This window comes from Rhipicephalus microplus, unplaced genomic scaffold (genome assembly GCF_043290135.1).
Source record: "Rhipicephalus microplus isolate Deutch F79 unplaced genomic scaffold, USDA_Rmic scaffold_41, whole genome shotgun sequence".
Taxonomy (NCBI): domain Eukaryota; kingdom Metazoa; phylum Arthropoda; class Arachnida; order Ixodida; family Ixodidae; genus Rhipicephalus; species Rhipicephalus microplus.
This window is the reverse complement of record NW_027464614.1, coordinates 1,326,309-1,346,480: the sequence shown is the minus strand read 5'-3', so window position 1 is coordinate 1,346,480 and position 20,172 is coordinate 1,326,309. Positions and strand designations below refer to the sequence as shown.

The 20,172-nt window shown below is 46.7% G+C and overlaps 1 long non-coding RNA gene across 1 annotated transcript in view; it reads right to left on the bottom strand.

The window, feature by feature from the left end:
* Positions 1–10,822, bottom strand: part of LOC142787005 (uncharacterized) — a 128,078-nt gene extending 117,256 nt beyond the window's left edge. Inside the window, exon 1 of the long non-coding RNA XR_012889212.1 lies at positions 10,419–10,822. This is a non-coding gene — a long non-coding RNA (uncharacterized LOC142787005). The remainder of the gene's footprint in view (positions 1–10,418) is intronic.
* Between the last annotated feature and the right edge of the window lie 9,350 nt (positions 10,823–20,172).

The window sequence follows — 20,172 nt, the reverse complement described above, 5'->3', positions numbered from 1 at the left end:
TTGTTGCCGATTCTGGACGTCTCAGGACGCGCTGCGAAGCCGGAACCATTCCACGCGTCCAAGCGGCGCCCAGACATGGGGGCCGATCACAACAGTTGCAAGCCAAGCATTGGGGCCAGATTTGTGATCGCATGAATGAACAGTTTGGATGCAAAAAGACATGGCAGCTGTTAAGGCATTTTTTGGATCCGGCAGCAACAAAATCGGCGCAACGGAAACAAATGACTCGGTTAATGCATCAATAAGAAGGCACAATCGAAGAGTTTATACAGGAACTCCGGAATCAGTACATAACTGATGGAGTAGACGGTTGCTTACCACACTACTTGGGGGTGGAAAACTGGGAACTAGATGAAGAGTTCACTATTGCGGAGGTGGAGTTTGCCATGGGGCAGCTGCGTACTACGTCTGCCACAGGTCCGGATGGGGTTACAAATAAAGTGCTGAGAAACCTAGATTTCAAATCGGTCGGGGCGATCACTGACTTGATAAATGAATATTGGGTGGCAGGGGAGATCCCAGCACAATGGAAGCATGCTAGGTTCATATTTATTCCTAAGCCTGGCAAGAAACTCTGCTTGGAAAACCTGCGCCCTATATTGCTGATATCACGCGTGGGCAAATTGATGGAGCACGTGGTTCTCAACAGACTTCAGAATTATGCAGAGGACAAGGCCAATTTACCCCCTACTATGATAGGTTTCAGGGCCAATTTGTCCACACAGGATGTCATGATACAGTTGAAACATGATGTAGTCGATCCCGGGCATGGCACGGGCACCAAAGCTGTATTGGGGCTTGACCTGAATAAAGCTTTCGACAATGTTTTCCATGAGGCATTATTGAATGACCTATCGGAAATTGGCCCAGGGGTCAGGACATTACGCTACATCAGATCATTCTTGGAGGGCCGAACCACAGACATTTCAATAGGAGATATCAAATCGGACTCATTCGCGTTGTGTGGCAAAAGGACGTCTCAGGGTTCAGTTTTGTCGCCGTTTCTGTTTAACCTAGCCTTAATTAAAATACCGCCGAGGCTGGATGAGATACCGGGACTCAAACACACATTTTATGCAGATGATATTACTCAATGGGTAACCAGGGGTAGTGACGCGCATCTGGAAGAAACACTACAACAGGCAGATAATATTGTCGAAGAGTTGACAGGGGAGGCGAGACCTTCATGCTCTCAGCCCAAGTCCGAGCTCTTTGTGGTTAGGGACAAACCCAGAGGCCTACATGCAAGACACTATATTCCGCTACCGCCATTAGAGGCAGAGGTAAGGTTTAGGCCGATAGCTGAAGCTCAAACTATTAGAATTCTTGGCATATATCTGCCAACTAACAGGAAGAATAGGGTGGCCCTTGAAAAACTTAAGACCACGGTCAATGCTACTGTCAGGCTTATCAGAAGAATTACTAACCGCAAGAGTGGGGTTAAAGAAAAATAACTCTGTAAGCTGGTACAGGCGTTTGTGCTCAGCAGGATTACTTACGCAACACCTTATATGAAGTTGGATGCTGCAGAAAAAGGCAAGGTCGAGGCTACGATCCGGCAAGCTTACAAAGCAGCGCTTGGGTTGCCTAACAAAGCGCTTACAGAAAGGTTGTTTAAACTAGGGGTACACAACACCCTGGATGAATTATGGGAGGCGCATCTGGTGATACAGCACGCTAGACTTTCGACAACCAAATCGGGCAGGATAATATTGGAAAGAATTGGCATTGGATCAGAGGCTCCCACTGGGGACACTAAAATTCTGGTGCGGTGAGAGTTACATACGTCCCTGTATATAAAGCATTCGCCCAAAATATGCATCCCATTCACCTTACGCAGCGCTGGCAGGCAAGAGCAGAGCTTTACACGTTGAGTACGGCGAGTACAAAGCGGCAGTCTATACAGATGTTGCGGAATACGTTGAGTACGGCGAGTACAAAGCGGCAGTCTATACAGATGTTGCGGAATATAAGGACAAAGACGCTTTTGTGATTGTGGTGGTGGAAAGGCGGGGACGCTTGGTTGCCTCTGGATCGGTCAAAACCCGCTCCTCAGAAACTGCAGAAGAAGCGGCAATAGCGCTAGCTATAGCTATTTCGCAGTCGGATCTGATTCTCAGTTATTCAAAGACAGCCATCCGAAATCTGGCGAGGGGCAGAATATCGGCGACCACCGCACCGTTTCTGCATCGGGCCATGGGCCGAGAAATTAGAGAAATAGAAATTGTCTGGGTACTAGCACACTCTGGGAACCCTGGGAACGAGGTGGCTCAGCTGAATGCTCGAGGTTTCGTCAGCCGGGTAGGTGAGCCGCCAGTTCCGGGGAGGTCCGCGAGAGATGGGCTGATGTCCTTTCATGACATAACGAATCATTATAAACTGGAGCGGAGGTTTTATCCGCCCCCGCACAAGCGGTTGACTAAAGCGCAGGAATGCGTCTGGAGAAAATTGAAAACGCAATCTTTTCCCAACTCTTATGTGTTGAACAAAATGTACCCGGAAAAGGTTAAACCGCATTGCAAATGGTGTCAGGCTGTGGCAACATATGATCACATACTTTTGGAATGTAGCATAGTGCCGCCGCCGGTGGATAGTGATCCCTCTCTTGAGCACTGGGAGGCCGTGTTGACCAGCTCAGACCCAGTCGTCAGGTTAAGGGTCGTGGAGTGGGCCACACAGGTCGCCACCAACCTTGGGTTGATGGCCATCTAACACGGAATCATCCGCATTTGCTTTCTGACGAAATAAAGTTTTACCATCCATCCATATATTTCGACATGACGCGGTGCGCGTGCTCACCGGCGCAAATTTCGTCGCGTCACGCCGGCGTTGCCACACCAGGCGCCGGTTCTGCCATATACTCGCAGAAGCACGTGCGCTACGTTCCTTTGACCCATGCGCGTTTCAGGATATCCTGCGTCCCTCCGTCACGAAAAGAGGGAGACGCAGTGTTGTCTGGGTAACGCATTGGCGTGAAGTGCAGCATGTCGCATTTCGCGCCGGTTGCCGTCGGGTCGCGCCGACGGACGCTTGTCGCGCCTAGCGTCAGACCATAAAGTGCTCACGTTTTCCTAACGTAGCGTCGCTGTGCCCAGCGTGCGCGCGCGTCTACGCTACGTTGGAGTATGTCGGGCCCTTCATGATGCGCTCAAGGCCGTTTGGCTAGCTCTACATACACCAAATTTGGTGTTACGTGACGTCAATGAATGACAAAATATATGAGTGGCGCAAACATGATAAACCTAACGCGCGTGTCCCATAAGAACATGACAACATACCACGTTTATAGCGTGCTCGCGGCTGTTTCGCTAGCTTCATACATAGTAAACTTGGTATCACGTGACGTGAATAGATGACGAAGGTAAACGACACAGCCAAACATGATAATCATGACACGGAAGCCATGTACGCCTTCATTTACCTCCACTTCGTAACGTTGTACTGATTTTACAGTAACATATCAACATTTCTCATTTGTGCTTCATATATCATCGATTCCGACTGTACGTAGGATCTACCAATTTTAGGGGCGAAGCTCCTTAAAGCAGCACCCGTTCGTCCCTCGTACTCGTACTGTGTAACCAGTGTTACATTTTGACCTGCAAGGTGGTGCCGGTGGCAGATTTCTCCTGTACTTTGTTGAACAATAAAAAGTTCGCGGCATGCACGTTAACTAAAAACCGAATGCTCCTGTCTCTCATTCCCCATTAGCAGCCGTCGGCATGTACATTGAGCACTATCTGACAAGAAAGCGTTGCGACGTTATACTCGCTGGGTGTAACCTCCTTAGTTTTAGAAAGGTTTAGCGAGCGTTGGGCCGCAGTGCCGTGAATACAGTGAACTAGTATATACCATGAACTCGAGGTGGTTAATGGTGGGAAGTAGACCCGAAGCGCAAGCCGTAAAAAAGTGTGCGTGTGCCACCTCTCGTTTAGTCCTAGGAATGCCCGCTGGATGATGGTGCTTCTATATGGGGAATATATGATGAAAAGATGCGAGATGGTGGTACTTGGGGTGTTGGATAGATGGACGAACGAACACACAGACAGATGCATGGAAGGACGCATGAACGGACGCAGGGGCGGATGCATGGACGAACGCAGGGAAGGACGCACGAACAGACACACGCACGGACGGGCGGATGGACGCATGGACGGTCACACAGACGTATCTATCTATGTATCTATCGACGTATCTATCTATCTAGAAATGCGAAGCATTTCTTAGCAAACTTCGGCAACTTTAAACACTACCTACCTACCTACCTACCTACCTACCTACCTACCTACCTACCTACCTACCTACCTACCTACCTACCTACCTACCCACCCACCCACCCACTCACCCACCCACCTACCTGTCTATCTATCTATCTATCTATCTATCTATCTATCTATCTATCTATCTATCTATCTATCTATCTATCTATCTATCTATCTATCTATCTATCTATCTATCTATCTATCTATCTATCTATCTATCTATCTATCTATCTACAACTTTTTGCTCTGCTGGCCATCTCGATAATGGTATTGATACCAAACTTGGTATGGCATAACATGAGTGTATGAGGAACACATTTAACTGTTCATAACGTGAAAAACCTAAGTATGTCATGAGTATCGTGATTTACAATTTATGGTCCTGCAGATCTTGCAGTGGTTTCGTTCACATGGCATGCTGCAAAACTGGTTTGGTATGACAGGATTGCATGGCGAACACAAGCTACAGACCCTAACATAAAATTCATGACATGCGTGTCATGTAACGCCATGGCTATATGCCACGCTCATTATGCGCTCGCGGCCGTTTCGCTACCGTCACATACACCAAATCTGGTATTACGGGACGTGAATGAATGACGAAGCTACACGACTGGTCAAAACATCATCATCATAAAATGCGGTGTCATGTAAGAACATGACTACATGCCACGCTCATGATGTGCTGGCGGTCGTTTCGCTAGCTTCACTTATACTAAGTTTGGTATTACGACACTTCAATGGATGCCGAAGGTATGATATTGGTGCAAACATGATAAACATGAAATGCGTGACATGTAACAGAATGACTACATGCTAGGCTCATGATGTGCTCGCAGCCATTTCGCTAGCTTTACATGTACCACACTCAGTATTACGCGATGTGAACGGATGACATAGGTAAATGACACATCCAAACATGACAATCACGACACGTATGTCACATAAAAACATGACTACAAGCCACGCTCATGATGCTAGCTGCACATATACCAAATTTGGTGTTACGTGACTTCCGTGACGTCAAATGATGACGAAATGTATGACAGGTACAAACATGATAACGCGGACACGCGTGTCTTGTGAGAACATGACAACATACCACGCTGAAAGTGTCCTCGCGGGCGTTTGACTAGCTCCCCATATACTATATTTGGTATCACCCGACGTTCATAGGTGACGGAGGTAAATGACGCATCCAAAGATGGCAATAATGACACCGGAGTCATGAACGGCATCATTCACCTCCACCTCGTATCTTTGTGCTGATTTCAAAGTGACACATCACCGTTCTCAATTATGCTTCACATATCATCGATTCCCACTGTACGTGGGATTTCACATTTTTTTTTTAATCTCTGGCTTTTGTCCCTGTCCAGAAGTATAGAAATCGCAGAAGCGTCATCTGCCCTGCCACTTTCCCTTTTAGTCATAAATGTTCCCTGCACTCCTGCTTGACCCTTTGCCAGTCTGTACTTTTTTGAATGAATGCCTCAATACCACCCCCCTCTCTGCTGCCTTCTGTTCTATTAAAATATTCCCATGCGTATTCCAGATTGATAGGTGGTTGTTACATGCCCTAAAATGTGTTTCTACAAAACCCATATATTAGCTTCTCTTCCCTTAGCTGTTCTTCTATCTCTCCCCACTTTAGCCTGTTCCTGCCACTCTGAATGTTCATATATTCGACGTCGGAACTGACTCAGCCCTCGTGGCTACGTCAATTTGTGTCCTGGACTCTACGTGTCTTAGATATTAGTGCCACTTCAGAATCGTGTCTGCCTCTACCACCTGTCAAAAGGTCCCCCTGTTTGTCCCCCTAGGAATCCACAATAAGCACGCTCCCTTGCGGTAGCCGGGCACGTGAGGCGATGATCGCTGGTTTTGCTGGGGAGCGCGGTGATTGGGACGGCCGCAGAGAACCACGCCGCGCACCCGCAATCTCGGAGGCCATGTTCCAGTGGACGTTTTGCGGTGCGGGGAAAGCGAGGGGCGTCCGCTACGCGCGGTAGTTTTTGAGCTGTATTTGCACGCAGGGCAATTGAAGTATGCTCAGCTTCATTATTGAGGTGTGGAATGGGGCTCACTTATCGCCAAGAGTTGTGTTACTGCCTGGGGTAGCAAGAAGACGCAAAAACAGATCTTTGAAACACCATCAATGCTGTTATGTTCTGGTGCTAGAGTTCAAGTACGCTGATTTGGTAGCTGTGCGTGCGCAAAAACGCATAACATGAAAGGAAAGAATGAGAACAACCTGAATCGCACGGGCAAGGGAATAATAACACCATGCATGCAAGAAATATGAGTAATGAATAAAGTAAATTTCATTTCCAGACACCTGAAATACTTAACTGCAGTGACCTTTCGGCTCAACAAGGCGGGTTTTTTAGGCACGGTCGCCGGTGGTTCACATCCACACACACACATGTTCTATTAGATAACTTGTTAGCCTCGACTACTACTTTTTCAGAACATAGAAAAGCTAGAAGAGAACATGACCGTGCCACCGCAATATCGTTCAACTTATTTCGTTTTAGACCTAGCATACAGCAACAAAGATTGCCATGTGCCAAGCTTGTTTCAATTCAAACATTCGAAAGAAGACCAGTGCCAGAATAACACATTTTATTCCATGTTTATGCAATAAATACGTAATATAGAAAAGTGCCTTAAATGTACCCACAGTACGTTAAATTAAAGATACAAAGATCAGCACTATCGCTGTGCAAATTAACTTACTGTAACAAAATACGCCGAGCAACTACAAATGCAAATTTGTTCCATCACTTTAGGAAATTGTGGTAATACGCATTTCCCACATGCCATATCCTTACAAAAATGTTCCATGCAATAACATATACTTTAAACAGGTTGCTTGAAAAGCAACAGTTGCTTGAATAGCAACTGTAAGTTTCGGTGCGATTTAGGGTCACTTATGCGCCGGGATTGTCCTTATCTACAGGGATCGAATCACCATAAAATTTTCGAACAAAGTAAAACAGGAAAAGAATGCTATTTGTCGACCGTTCACATAACTTGAACTATTCGATTATTGATAGCAAGGAATATTACGAAGCACGAAACATCGAGTATACGAAATAAATCTTTTAAGGTCCATGTTAAATTTCACCGAGTGTTACGCTTTTCTAACACACGGCGAAAGCTGCGTCAATAATGCCTCACGTACGCTTGTTTTGCTGACGTTCGCTCGTAACATGTTCATTTACTTTATTTGTGTTGTTTACCTGCATAACTTGTCGTTGTACAAATTTTACGAATGTGCTCAGTTCTTCCAAATCTAAGGGTAAGTTGTAACGAGATAGGTGATGACCACGTTTCCATCTTCTGGTGGAGACAAATCATACCACCCGTAATATTTTAGAACGAAAGCATCAGATTCTTCATAAAACGCGCAAATTGAGCGTCGACGTTGGTGTCGCGCCTCGGCAGCGACGGCACGTACGAGGGCGTACACACACAGTTACACGGTTCCCCGTCAGGGGGAAGAGGTGAAGATTCATCGCACATGACATATTTATACGAGTCCGAACGATATGTCTTGGGCTGACACGGCTAAGGGAAGCGTAGCGTCCCTGTGGTGGCCCATGGTAGAGTCGACGCACCATAATCAACTGTGAAAAAAAATAATAACAAGGGTAGCGCCCCGCCTGCTGCGACTCTATTCAGTTTCCTCGTCGTCCCTAATACTGAGACGCGATATCTTAATTGCACAGCTGCGCATACAACAAGAAAACGTGCCCCAACTTCTGCAACACGTGGTTCACTTCGTTAATTACGTCACACACGCACTCGCGAACAAGTTCTGGCAAAATTATGTTTGGATTCTCATACCCCAGTTCCCAGACCTTGGGGTGGTTGTTTCCAGACTGCCGCCAAATTTGGCAGAGAAATTCACCCCTGTAGTTGTGGCTTCTCCGTGTGAGTGTGGTGTCGTCCGCGGTGCATCTTGCGAGTGCGCTAGCTACGTTGGCTGTTTTAATTACGAAATGAAGGTAAAACGCGCGTCGCAGAAGTCGGGGATCGTTCTTGTGTTGTGAGAGCTGCTGTGCAAGTAAAAGATTGTGTCTCAGAATTAGAGAATCAGCGACGCGTCGCCCGCCATGCACTTCGCGCGTGCGTGTGCGATGAACTTGTCAGCGAGTGCGTGTGCGACGTTGGCCCTTTCAATTGACGGAATGATTCGCACGTTCTAGAAGTCGGGGCGCAGAGATCCTGTCTCAGTATTAGGCACGACAGCGAAACTAAATACAGTTGTAGCAGGCGATGCGCTGCCCCCCCCCCTTTTTTTTTAGGGGCGAAGCTCTTTAAAACGGCACCCGTTCATCCCTCGTCGTAGTCATAGTGCGTAACCAGTCGTTTTTTTCTCGCGCCGTATCGTATAACATCATACCACATATGCAGGCTCATGGATGGAAATGGGTTCGCACACCATTCGCGACCAGCGAGCATCACCAACAATCGCGATCTAGGGCCTTCTATCACCATGGAAGATCAACCGTGTAGTCAGGAAAGAGGTTCTAGGAGGTTCACGTACGCAAACATACGACGGAGCGAGCTAGTTCGATCCCAATAGTCTTCGCTAAGTGCGCAGAAAGCAGTCACAGCTTCGGAAATGACTACTACGAAAAAAAAAAACTCCAAAGCTGTCTCCATGCGTGCGTAGAACGTGTACTGCATAACTTTTAAGGCATGTGCACGACGCAGTCAACAGGCAACAGTTCACCGCGTTGTTCACAGGAGGAAGCTTCCCGGAACCATAACAAATGCGATGAACAGTAGCTTTAAACACTCGTCGCCATTCGTAATCGCCTTATTTCGCAAGGCGGAACAGGCTTTAGAAGATAGCGCCACGCGTAATGACAAGCGAAGGCGCAGTTCTCAAGCGCCCACATTACAATCCATCGAGTCCTCACAAAGATGGCACCGAACGCGCATCGTACCTTTTCGGCGTCTGCTAGCCCGAAACCTGCCCAAAACCTTCCACGACTAAATTTTCCTGAAGGCGTCTGGCGACCTTCGGGCTCCCCGCGAGTCGCCAGAACGTCCAACCCCCAAAAAACGAACGCCAACCGGAAGTGTACCGCGGGGGGGGAGGGGGGGGGGACGGAGCAGCTAGAGGAAAACGAGCGCGCTCTGGCTTGCTCTGGCAGCCCGCGGGTAGCCAGAAGTGGAAAATTGAAGAGTCCCACTGCTGAAAGTTTTCTGATGAATTCTCTCTGCCGAAGACTTCGGTAAAACTAACAACGCACCACTCACCACACACAACACGGCATCACTCATCTGGGCGCGGAGAACAATTCGCTCTGACACCCGGCAAGAAGCGAATCGCTTGAAGTGTGCTGCCATCTATCAACGAACCTAAAAATCCGGTGGTGCAGCATTAGCCAAGGTTAGGAAGAGCAAAGCGCGAGCCTGCGCTACATTCCGAGAAATATAAATCTTATGTGATTTATGCACTACAATATCACTGGCGAATGTAATACACAAGTAAAAGAAGGTAATTTTCGGCTGCGAAGATCAGACGATAATATTTAACTATCCAAAATGGCTCCAAAAAATCTTGAGAAGCTGATATGTGCACTCTGCAGGCTGTATGATCGAACGTGCGAGTTGCCTCGGGTTTTCACGAAAGCTTGCCGTCTCGCAAGAACGAATTGAATTTATCACTTTATCACGTCACGGACTGTCCAGCTTATTTACTGACGCAGGAAAAATAGAACGTGGTTTGTGTTCGTTTCCTGCAAACGCGTTCACACTGAGGCTAGCACAGCCGAACAAAGGAAGGTTTGCTACTGATCATCTTCGAGCGGACACTCCTAAATATCGCTAGGCGGCGCGACAGTCTATGAACATTCCGAATACAGGGTGACTGGTATGCACCATACGTGTCTGGAGGAGATGGTGTGACGTCGTACGTGACGGGATTTACACATTGTTCATGTTACGACCAGACAGTCATAATCACCGAACCCTTTTACTTTCCCATACTCATTCTGGTCTACCGCAAGGTGCGAGATAGATAGACAGATAGATAAAGATAAAAAGAAACGTGCGAAGTGTCTGAGGTAAGCAAAGTATTTCGTATGCAATGCTTGATTTAGTAGTCGTAAGTACACTGTAGGAGAGCGCACCTACCGTTCTGACTGTCTTTCACTGGTCGAAAGCGCCACCACCTTCTCTTTGTTGCGAATAATCCAGCGGAGTAGACATTCTGCCGGTGTCAGGCTAATCCGATTGGCGTGCAATGCTTTCGCGTATCCGTCGTTCAGGTTCCATATGGGACAAAACGGAATCCGCCTTCGCAGGTACCTCTTTGCACCGTCTCCGTCCACGAACTTAAAGTCATCACCGTCTTAAAGTACAGAGTAGTGCCCGATTTCACGAGGCAGGGCGTATCTGGGTGTGACATCTCGACGCGACGAGAACGCTTCCCACACGGACATTGCCGCAACTTCTTCTCCAGCTGAATCGCCACAGAGAACGTGATAACGAGGGTCAACCCCAGTACTACTGCAACAACTTTCCATCTTGCAACTGCAGCTATCACCGCTCCCTTCAACGAAGCGCGTACACTAGGCGCATTCACGCAACTACCGAGCAAGTCCCTGCGGGGCGCAACGGTGTTCGGCGGCGCAATGACGGCAGAGATAACGCGCGTGGAGTTTCGGCACATGTATTCATGCGCGAAATAGTCCGAAGGAGTGTAGAGCGTGTTTTGTTTTTTCTTTCTCAGCTTCGCCAATTGGCTCTGCACCTATAAGGAAAGGCGCATTGTCATCGGTTGAAATACAGTGGAATTGGTGTTTATAAGCCATTCCGCTGTTTTATTATAAAGTAAGTAAAACACGCAAAAAGTTTCAGGAAATAAATAAGCACTTCTGTGTGACGTTCAGGATTATGCGGCGATGGAAGGGCCCTGCCTTTCGTTGCATTGCAGTGACAGTGAGACGTCCCCCGCTACGCCATCAATCGCCAAAAAGAGGGAAGAACACTCAACCCTTTTTCTATATGGTTCTCTCTTGGCAACGTGTCTCAATAACTTTCCACATACAGAGATTCGTGCTGGGGTCGGGAAATAAGAGATGCTACGCCCTATTCCTGTTTACTGATTCTTTTAATTTATTACTAACTGCAAACACCGTATACGCTCGTACATCAACCACTTCACAAAATTATAACACATGACTTACACACTCGCGAAGTGCGACGCAGGATATATAAGGGAAATAACTTTCACAATAAAATGGTGCGACGATACAAAGTAGACGCATCACGACACAAATGGTAAAGTCATTAATGAATAAAACCCCGCTATGTCTCAACACGCTACCTCCCTTTCCGCAAAGCTAATCTAAATAAGATGCATAAAGTCCGTCTCACGAAAGCTCCAAGTTGACGGGGGCCTCGGAGCTGGCTGTTCGAGTCGGGGCTCAGGGCTTCTTCCTGGGGTCATTGTCCGATTCGTCGGTGCCTCCATCGTCTTCTTCATCGTCGCCTTCGTCGTGCCTCTCAGTGATTTCCATCTTAGTCTTCTTTCGTAATGCTCTATTCACTCGCCTCCTATCCCTAACTTTCATTTCTCATCGTACCGTCCTTGCCCCAGTCATCATCTCATCAGCCCTCATCGCTATCTCTTCGCACCGTTATCTTCCTTTTCCATTCCGTCTCTCTACCAACTCGAGCTCGTCGTATCGTCTCTCTGCCCCTGTTCGCATCGTATCTCTCTCTCCTGTATCGGCTCGTAGTCCCTTTTTGTAGGACCCGACTCCGCCCTACCGGGGCACCAAACCAGTCGCCACTATCGACGCGGCATATTTTCTTGTTAGTTGTTAGTGGTTCATGAGGAAAAGGAAGAAGGCACCTAATTTCTGTCTGCCTACAGGCGACACGGCGCAGTGCCTAGGAGTGTGTCGTCTTCAACGGCCGCTCCCGCGGCCAACAGCAGTAGAAAACCCTCTCCCAAACAAAGCCGAGCAAGTAACAATGTCCAAACTCAAACGTCAGGGAGAGTGGTGGGCGAGCCGTCCGAAGACACTTTAATTACGGGCGAACAATGGTCCCGATGCTACCGGTACTTGGTGAGCCGATGTCCAGACCAAGTCTCAACGTTTCCATGCAGCTCGGTGTCTCCCGCGAAATTCTCCGTAGCCGCCGCTTCTTCGTCTTTCACCGCCGCGGGTGGTCATCCGCGCAGAACGCAGTAATGAGCCCTGGAGCCACTAAAGCTGACGGAAAGTCATACTGGACCCGGCACATGCGCCGCGGCAGCGTCACATTCCCCGAACCAACAAAAACAAAAAGTGCTCTCCTGCTCCCCCATGCCACAAATCTGAAGGGTGCGCGCGGATTATCTCCACCGTACAATGTCACACGGTCTGTAGACGACAAGGCGCCGCCCGGTCCTCATGTTTGCGCGGGGGAGCCCGTGAGAATAGTAGAAATAATCCTCCTGGTACTTCACTCCGGAATGCCCATTCGTTACACCAAAGGTTTTCTTTTCCTTTTTTTTATGCGTGGGTTTGAGAAATGAGCGAAAACATCTTGAAAGGATCGGGGTTCAGTCCGTGTTTGCGGGGACGTCCCAACAGTATACCACTCTTCTGAAAAATAATATGAACATGTTGCAGTTATTTTCGACAGTGCACTTGAGTACGTTTCCTTAATGGCCGCTCTAACTTTTGGCGGAAATGCAATATTGTTGAACTTGGACGAATTGTCACGCCTTCACAGCGCGCTACGTGTTCGCTGAAGCCGTGTGGCGCTCTCTCATGGGCTGCCGAAATAACCATCATTTCACTCTACATTCACGTTCGCGCCAGCGATGTCTCGCGGGCATGAACGATGCACATGTGCGCTCAACTTTAATACACATTGTTATTACCACAAATTAAAAGCTAGAGTGTCGTGATTTCTGACTACTAGCAAAACCACGCATGTCATACGGTTTTCCCTCTTGCGCGTCACCTCACATGTGATGGATGACAATAGCATAATGTACTTTATGTGATTAAATTAACAAAAAAAGTAAGTGAGACCTCTTCGTCACGGGAACCGGCATTGCACGAAAGTAAAGCCTGTCCTTGTAGAAATAGTTGAATTTTTACTGTACATTGATATATAAAACTTGCACAATTACTATTGTTGTTTTGCTGCTATTGCACCGTTTACCGTGAAGGCATTCAGCTGAACGCTTGGTGGATACATCTTCATTCCGGCGACTAATGTTTATGATTAATGGCTAAACAAAAAATTGTGGTAACTTCGGTACTTAATGGGTAATCATTAAACGTGGTGTGATAGAAGAGCGTCGACGACTAGACGGAGACCCTGGGCTAAGGCCACCATCTTATATGGATTTTAAAAAGGTATATTGACACCACGGCTGGACTTAAAGCGAAACGCAACGCGCCCGTGTTTTCCTTTTTGTCCCGTCTGCGATTTACGTCGACGCGAGCGCAGGCGAGTAACAGTTGTTACAGCCACACAAAGAAAAAAATGATCAAAAGAGGGTTATATCATGCTGATCCTCTTCGCGTACTGACTTGGAAATCAGACACACAAAAAGAGAGTTGCCATTTCTAAGGAGTGACAGAAACCTCCTCGAAGCGCCCTTCAATTGCCTCACGTGTCGAAGCCTCGAAGGCGTCGTTGTATACGCCGCACATACCACGCGTTTGCCGTTCGGCGTCATTCTGGCTGACTCCCCGGGAGCTTACCCCGGCGACGGGATGTCGTGTATCGCCGCCGGTGTGGCGCCTTCGCCTCCGCCTGCCCTCTCTTTATCTCCTCCGTCTAATGCGTTTTGTTGGTTGCGTTCGTTACGTGTCTAGTTGCTCCCTGTTTCGAGCGCACATGCGCATCATGAGGGTTGGTCGCGCCAGGCTCCCTGCTCGACTTCACGCATAGGGTAAGAAATATTCATGGAGCTTCGGACATGGACAACGTGCGCCGGTTAACGGTGAGTTTACTGTTTTTTGTAGGGTACCAATTGCACAGCGCTAGTATGGCGTCTGCAGCAACTATGTGGAAGTAGGCTGCCAGCCAGTTCCAACAGTAGCATCGGTCCCCCGCAGAGCTGTTGCAGAAGCCTATTTAGAAACGCGCAGCACAGTCATAGCGAGAGCTGAAAGAGCGGCCTCTTAGAGTCTTTTCTAACCACTCTTTGGGACGCTAGAAGCTCACTGCTGGGCATAGGTCGGCACTTTGAGAGACTACTCACACCCACTCACCACAATTCTTTCAGCCTTCACCCTCACTCACGTTCATACTCACGCCTACTCACCCTCACTCCTACTCACTCACGTTCATACTCACCCCTTCTCACACTCAAAGTACTCATTCACGTTCATACTCACTCCTTCTCACACTCAAAGTACTCACTCACGTTCATACTCACTCCTACTCGCACTCATGAGTACTCACTCACGTTCATACATCTCCCTCCTTGTCACACTCAGTGTACTCACTCACATTCATACTCACTTCTACTCACACTCATGAGTACTCACGTTTAAACTCACTTCTACTCACACTGAAAATACTCATCCACGTTCATACTCTTACTCATACTCATGAGTACTCACTCACGTTAATACTCACTTATACTCATACTCAGAGTACTCACTCACGTTCATACTCCCTCCTTGTCACACTCAGAGTACTCACTCACATTCATACTCACTCCTACTCACACTCATGAGTACTCACTCACGTTTAAACTCACTTCGACTCACACTGAAAGTACTCATTCACGTTCATACTCACTCTTACTCATACTCATGAGTACTCACTCACGTTCATACTCACTTATACTCATACTCAGAGTACTCTCTGACTTTCATACTCATTCCTACTCATACTCATGAGTACTCACTCCCGCTCAAACTTACGCCAACTCACACTCTAGGCCCTCACTCACGTTCATACTTACGACTACTCACACTGATGAGTACTCACTAATTTCATACTCACGACTACTCACACTTGTGAGTACTCACTCATGTTCATACTCACGCCAGCTAGCACTCATAGGCCCTCACTCACGTTCATACTCACGACTATTCACACTGAAGAGTACTCACTCACGTTCATACTCACACCTACTCAAAGTCACTCAGGTTTATACTCACGCCTACTCACACTCATTGTTCATGGCTCACGTCCATACTCACGACTACTCACACTCTTAGAGAAACACGGACTGCTGGGCGAGTTGGTAATTAATTTTAACTGAGGTGCGCGAAAAATTGAAGTACAAAAGGAAGACACACCAAGACAGTGCGCCGCGCCCAGGTGTCTCCTTTTTGTACTTCAATTTTTCGTGCACCTCAATTAAGACTCAAGTTACTCAATCACCTTCATACGCACGCCTGCTCAAGATCATAGGCCCTCACTCACCTCCGCACTCACATATGAATGTACCTTCACACTTACACCTACCAATATTCAGGCGCACTCACTCACGTATTTCCACATTCACATACTCATCATCATCACAGAAGGAAGAAGGCCTCTCCCCTGCTCCACCAGTAAACTCGGTCCTTTGCTTGCTGTTGCCACTTCATACCCGCAAACTTTCTAATCTCATCTGCCCACCAAACTTTGTCTCCCCTTTTCCCGCTTTCCTTCTCTTGGAATCTACAAAAAAACAGACAGAAAACAAAAGTAATGAACAACCTCGATAGAAAACAGAGCTTCGAGATAGGTGGCAGTGCACTTAAAGTTGGAAAAGGTATATGCGCGTCTACTTAGGACAGGCAGTACCTGCGGAGCCGAGCCACGAGACTGAAGTAACTAGAAGAATTAGAGTAGGATGGAGAAGATTCGGCAAGCAATCTCTGCTCATGGCTGGTAGATTGGCACTATCCCCTCAAGACGAAGGTATATAACAGCAGCATCTTGCCGGCACTTACCTACTGAGCAGAAACCTGGAGGCTTACAAAGAGGGTTCAGCTTAAATTGAGGACGACGCAGAGAGCGATGGAAAGGAAAACAGTAGTTGTAACCTTAAGAGTCAAAAGAGAGCAGAGTGGATCAGGAAACAAACCGAGGTTGAGGATATCATAGTTGAAATCAAGAAGAAGAAATGGACATGGGCCGGGCATGTAGCGCATAGGCAGGATAACAGCTGGTCATTAAGCATAACTGACCGGATTTCCAGAGAAAGCAAACGGGTTAGGAGAAGACAGTAAGTTAGGTGGGCAGATGAGATTAGGAAGTTCGCGGGTACATATAGGCAGCAGCAAGCACAGGATTGAGTTGAGTGGCGGATCATGGGAGAGGCCTTTGTCTTGCAGTGGACGTTGTCAGGCCAATGATGAATATTACCGTTGAAGTAGCGTTACGTGTACTCAGGTTACTCAAGAAACAATCGAGCTGAACTATTGTCGCTTTCTTTAAGGGTCGGTAGGCTGCACAAAGAGGCAATGACTCAGCGCAATTACGACGCACCTGCACATTCATTTGTGCGCCATGACGCGTAGGAGACACTGAGACATCGTTTAGGATCTCCGTAATGTGTTACAAGCACTCAAAACGCACTTTCGTAGGCTACGACGCACGCGCGCGAAATAGAGACTCTCTCGACACCTTCAGTATACTACACCGCCACCGCTATGATTACCTGCCAGAACCCAAGACGTTGAATCCCGGCTGCGGCGGTTGCATTTCCGATGGAGGCGGAACTGTTGTAGGCCCGTGTGCTCAGATTTGGGTGCACGTTAAAGAACCTCAGGTGGTCTAAATTTCCGGAGCCCTCCACTACGGCGTCTCTCAAAATCATATAGTGGTTTTGGGACGTTAAACCCCACATACCAATCAATCAACCCAAGACGTTGCCATGCCATCCGTATTGGCCGCTTCGTTCGTTCCACTGCCCCTAGCCCCTTCTTACTGCACTAGCGGGACAGGCGGGCGCCGGGGCCACGCCGCCACGTCGACGCCGCGGCCACTCCGGCCGCCCGGCCGCGAGTTTACAGAGGCGATCGGATAGACGCACCCACAATGCACTGCGCCAGGTGCTTTTACAAGGCTCTCGGAAGCTGCGCGCTCATTGGTTCAGGCGTGATGTCGTCAGCAAACAAGGCTGCGCCCAAGACGATGTTTCAGGGGTTCGTGTGTCGGGCGGGGGCGCAGCTGATGAAGACGCCGCGACGAAAGCGAGAACAAAGTTGACGCTCGCACGCGTACTGGCAAACCGTCTACGATGAATGGGAAGACGGCGCTATCAAGTACTTGGTGCTACCAAGGTGCTACAGAAACGCTGTGCGCACGCCTGTGTCGACGCTGCCGCAAGACTCGTCACTCCGTTTGCAACGATCACCGAAAGCATCTAAGTTGGCACAGATGTGCAGTGAAAAATGGATGATGGCAGTGAAAAATGGATGATGACGGTTTGAAGAGTTCATGTGTGGACTATATAACAATAATCGTAACTCGATAAGCATTTGTTGCAGCTAAAGAGCCGGTTTTGGAGCACTTGAGTGCCTACATTGCGCACGTCACTCGATCGTTCAGCTTCCACTCACTCTGGCATATCTTAGGCCACTCGTAGTGAATGCAACCGCTACTGATTATGATAGCGATGCCAAATGAGAAGCACGAATATCTGTAGCAACTTCTCGATAGACCTGCAAACGATTGTCTTCGTAGTGTCACTCTATCAACACGCCAAGCAATTCATTCATATGAGGAGCGAGAGGCCGCGCTATAATTATAAGAGAAGGAGGCGTGTCACAGCGTATCCGCTCTACGCCAAATGCACTTCGAAATCTACTGTATGTTGTAGATATCGCCGCCTCAAGCCAGCGTTTTTTTTTTTTGCTCACTTCACCGCGATACACGCATGTAGAGCGGTGAAGCGTTGACAGCATGAACACTGTTGTACTACAGACGCGCGCAAGCAAGTGGTTTGCGAGTCGTAAATTTTAAAAGCGAATTCACTATGAATCCAATAACGGTATAACCAAAAATAGTGCTTAAGTTAACCTAATACTCCTCTGATAGTTTCCAAATAGAAAGGAAAACTTTTTAAAAATAATCCTAGAACCTAAAAGAGTTTATTTGAAATAAATATTTACGAGCTGTCACCAAAGAATACTACAAATATGAAAACTGTGATAAGCTTGTATACAGCAGCTACCAGAGCCTTCAAAATACTTTTCAACTGTATGTCAAACTGCCTCACCAATTCCATTATTCTAGTTAAAACTCTGCTGCCAGCTTTTCAGTAAAATTTCAGCGTAAAATTAATCTAAACAATTTTGAGCCGAACAGCGTGCATTCAGCTAAATATTTATTGGAACAGGCAAAATTATCACAACAAATACCCTGGCACAGAAAGCATGTAAAATGAAGTGTTTAAAGCTGTATATGTAAGAAAATTCACGTGAACAAAAGACTTACTGGCATATGTTTTTATTCGTGAAGCTAAATGCAGTCATAGTCCCTAACTTCAATGATGAAAACTGGAAAGGTATAATGTGATGCTGTTCCACCACAGTAAAAACAGAGTAAAAGTGCAGTTTGCGGCGAAAATGCTTTATCTAGTAATGATTATAGAATCAATAGTGCTGCCAATACTTGGGCTGCATTTATTGTGGTAGTTCAGATATTACAAAAAGAAAATAAACCTTCAGCTGAACACATGTTTTGCTGCTTCAGGGTTGTCCCATTGGGGCTAATTATTTTTAAATATTGGGTATTTCATGTATGTACAATTAAAGTTCACTCGCGAAGGCTATTTGGTTCGTTATTTAAATATTTGCACACCCCTAGTAGTGTTTTGTCTACCAATGACCCACCATCTTTTTGTGTGGATGTGATCGGGCATCTGTAATCATCACGAGTGCTTTTTGTTTTTTGTGCTGTATTGCATCTCTCATCGAACACACCCTTGCACAAGCCTCAAGGTATGTATATGGAAAAAGGAAAACGCACCTGGCTACAAGTGATGCCAGTTCGTGACATGCAATGCAAGTAAAAACATGAGTGTATTTGGTGAAAGTTGTTCTTAATCTTGCCGTCCATTAGCAAGAAGGACAAGTTTAATTCACATCTTTTTTTACTCTCAGCTTACATCAGTTAACTAAGCATATGCCTGTTCATAAGAACTTACTTGTTTATTATTTAATTATTTTTGCAATAACGACAAAAACAAAAGGTCAGACAGCACAAATAACCCTGCTGAAATAGGAATAAAGTTAACTAAGCAAACTACAAAAAAGTACATTTCAATATTCAGCACATGCCAGATAGAAAATGCAGTGAGTGCCAGCACATTGGCTAAATTCTTGCCGAAATCGCAAGTGGCAACCTGGGTAAATTATAGTTGTTAATATTGATAAAATATATTTTTTGAGAAGCTTTGGAAGCATCCATTTTCTGGCACAAGTTGAGTCAAATGCTTACATACTCTGAGTGCTTTGTTCCAAAACAATAATAAAAACAAATGTAAAACCTCACATCAACATTTCAATGTTGTCCTGAAATAAGAAAAGAAAACGCCATCAGTTAATTGTTTTTGCCAGAGAATTCTGGATATGAGAAGATGAATTAGGCTGCCATAAGATGTGTTGAAAATTAAAAAAAGGTACTTGCCACTTCAAACTGCTTGGGGAATGTGAAGTTCACGTATATTGTTATTACACGTATGTGTGTTGCTTTATATATTTCTCACAGCAATAACACATGCAGCACAACACGCCATATTCAGATGTTTTTTTGGCCTATCGGTATAAAAATATCTTTTTACTTGGGATAAACTTAGCAAATAATTGACAAGCCTGACAACTAAGTACATGCGTATTGCCACGTGTGTTTCATTTCGATAAATTCAGGTTTCACCAACAAAGACTCTAAGCAACACTCGTCGCAGCAGTTTTTCAGGAGC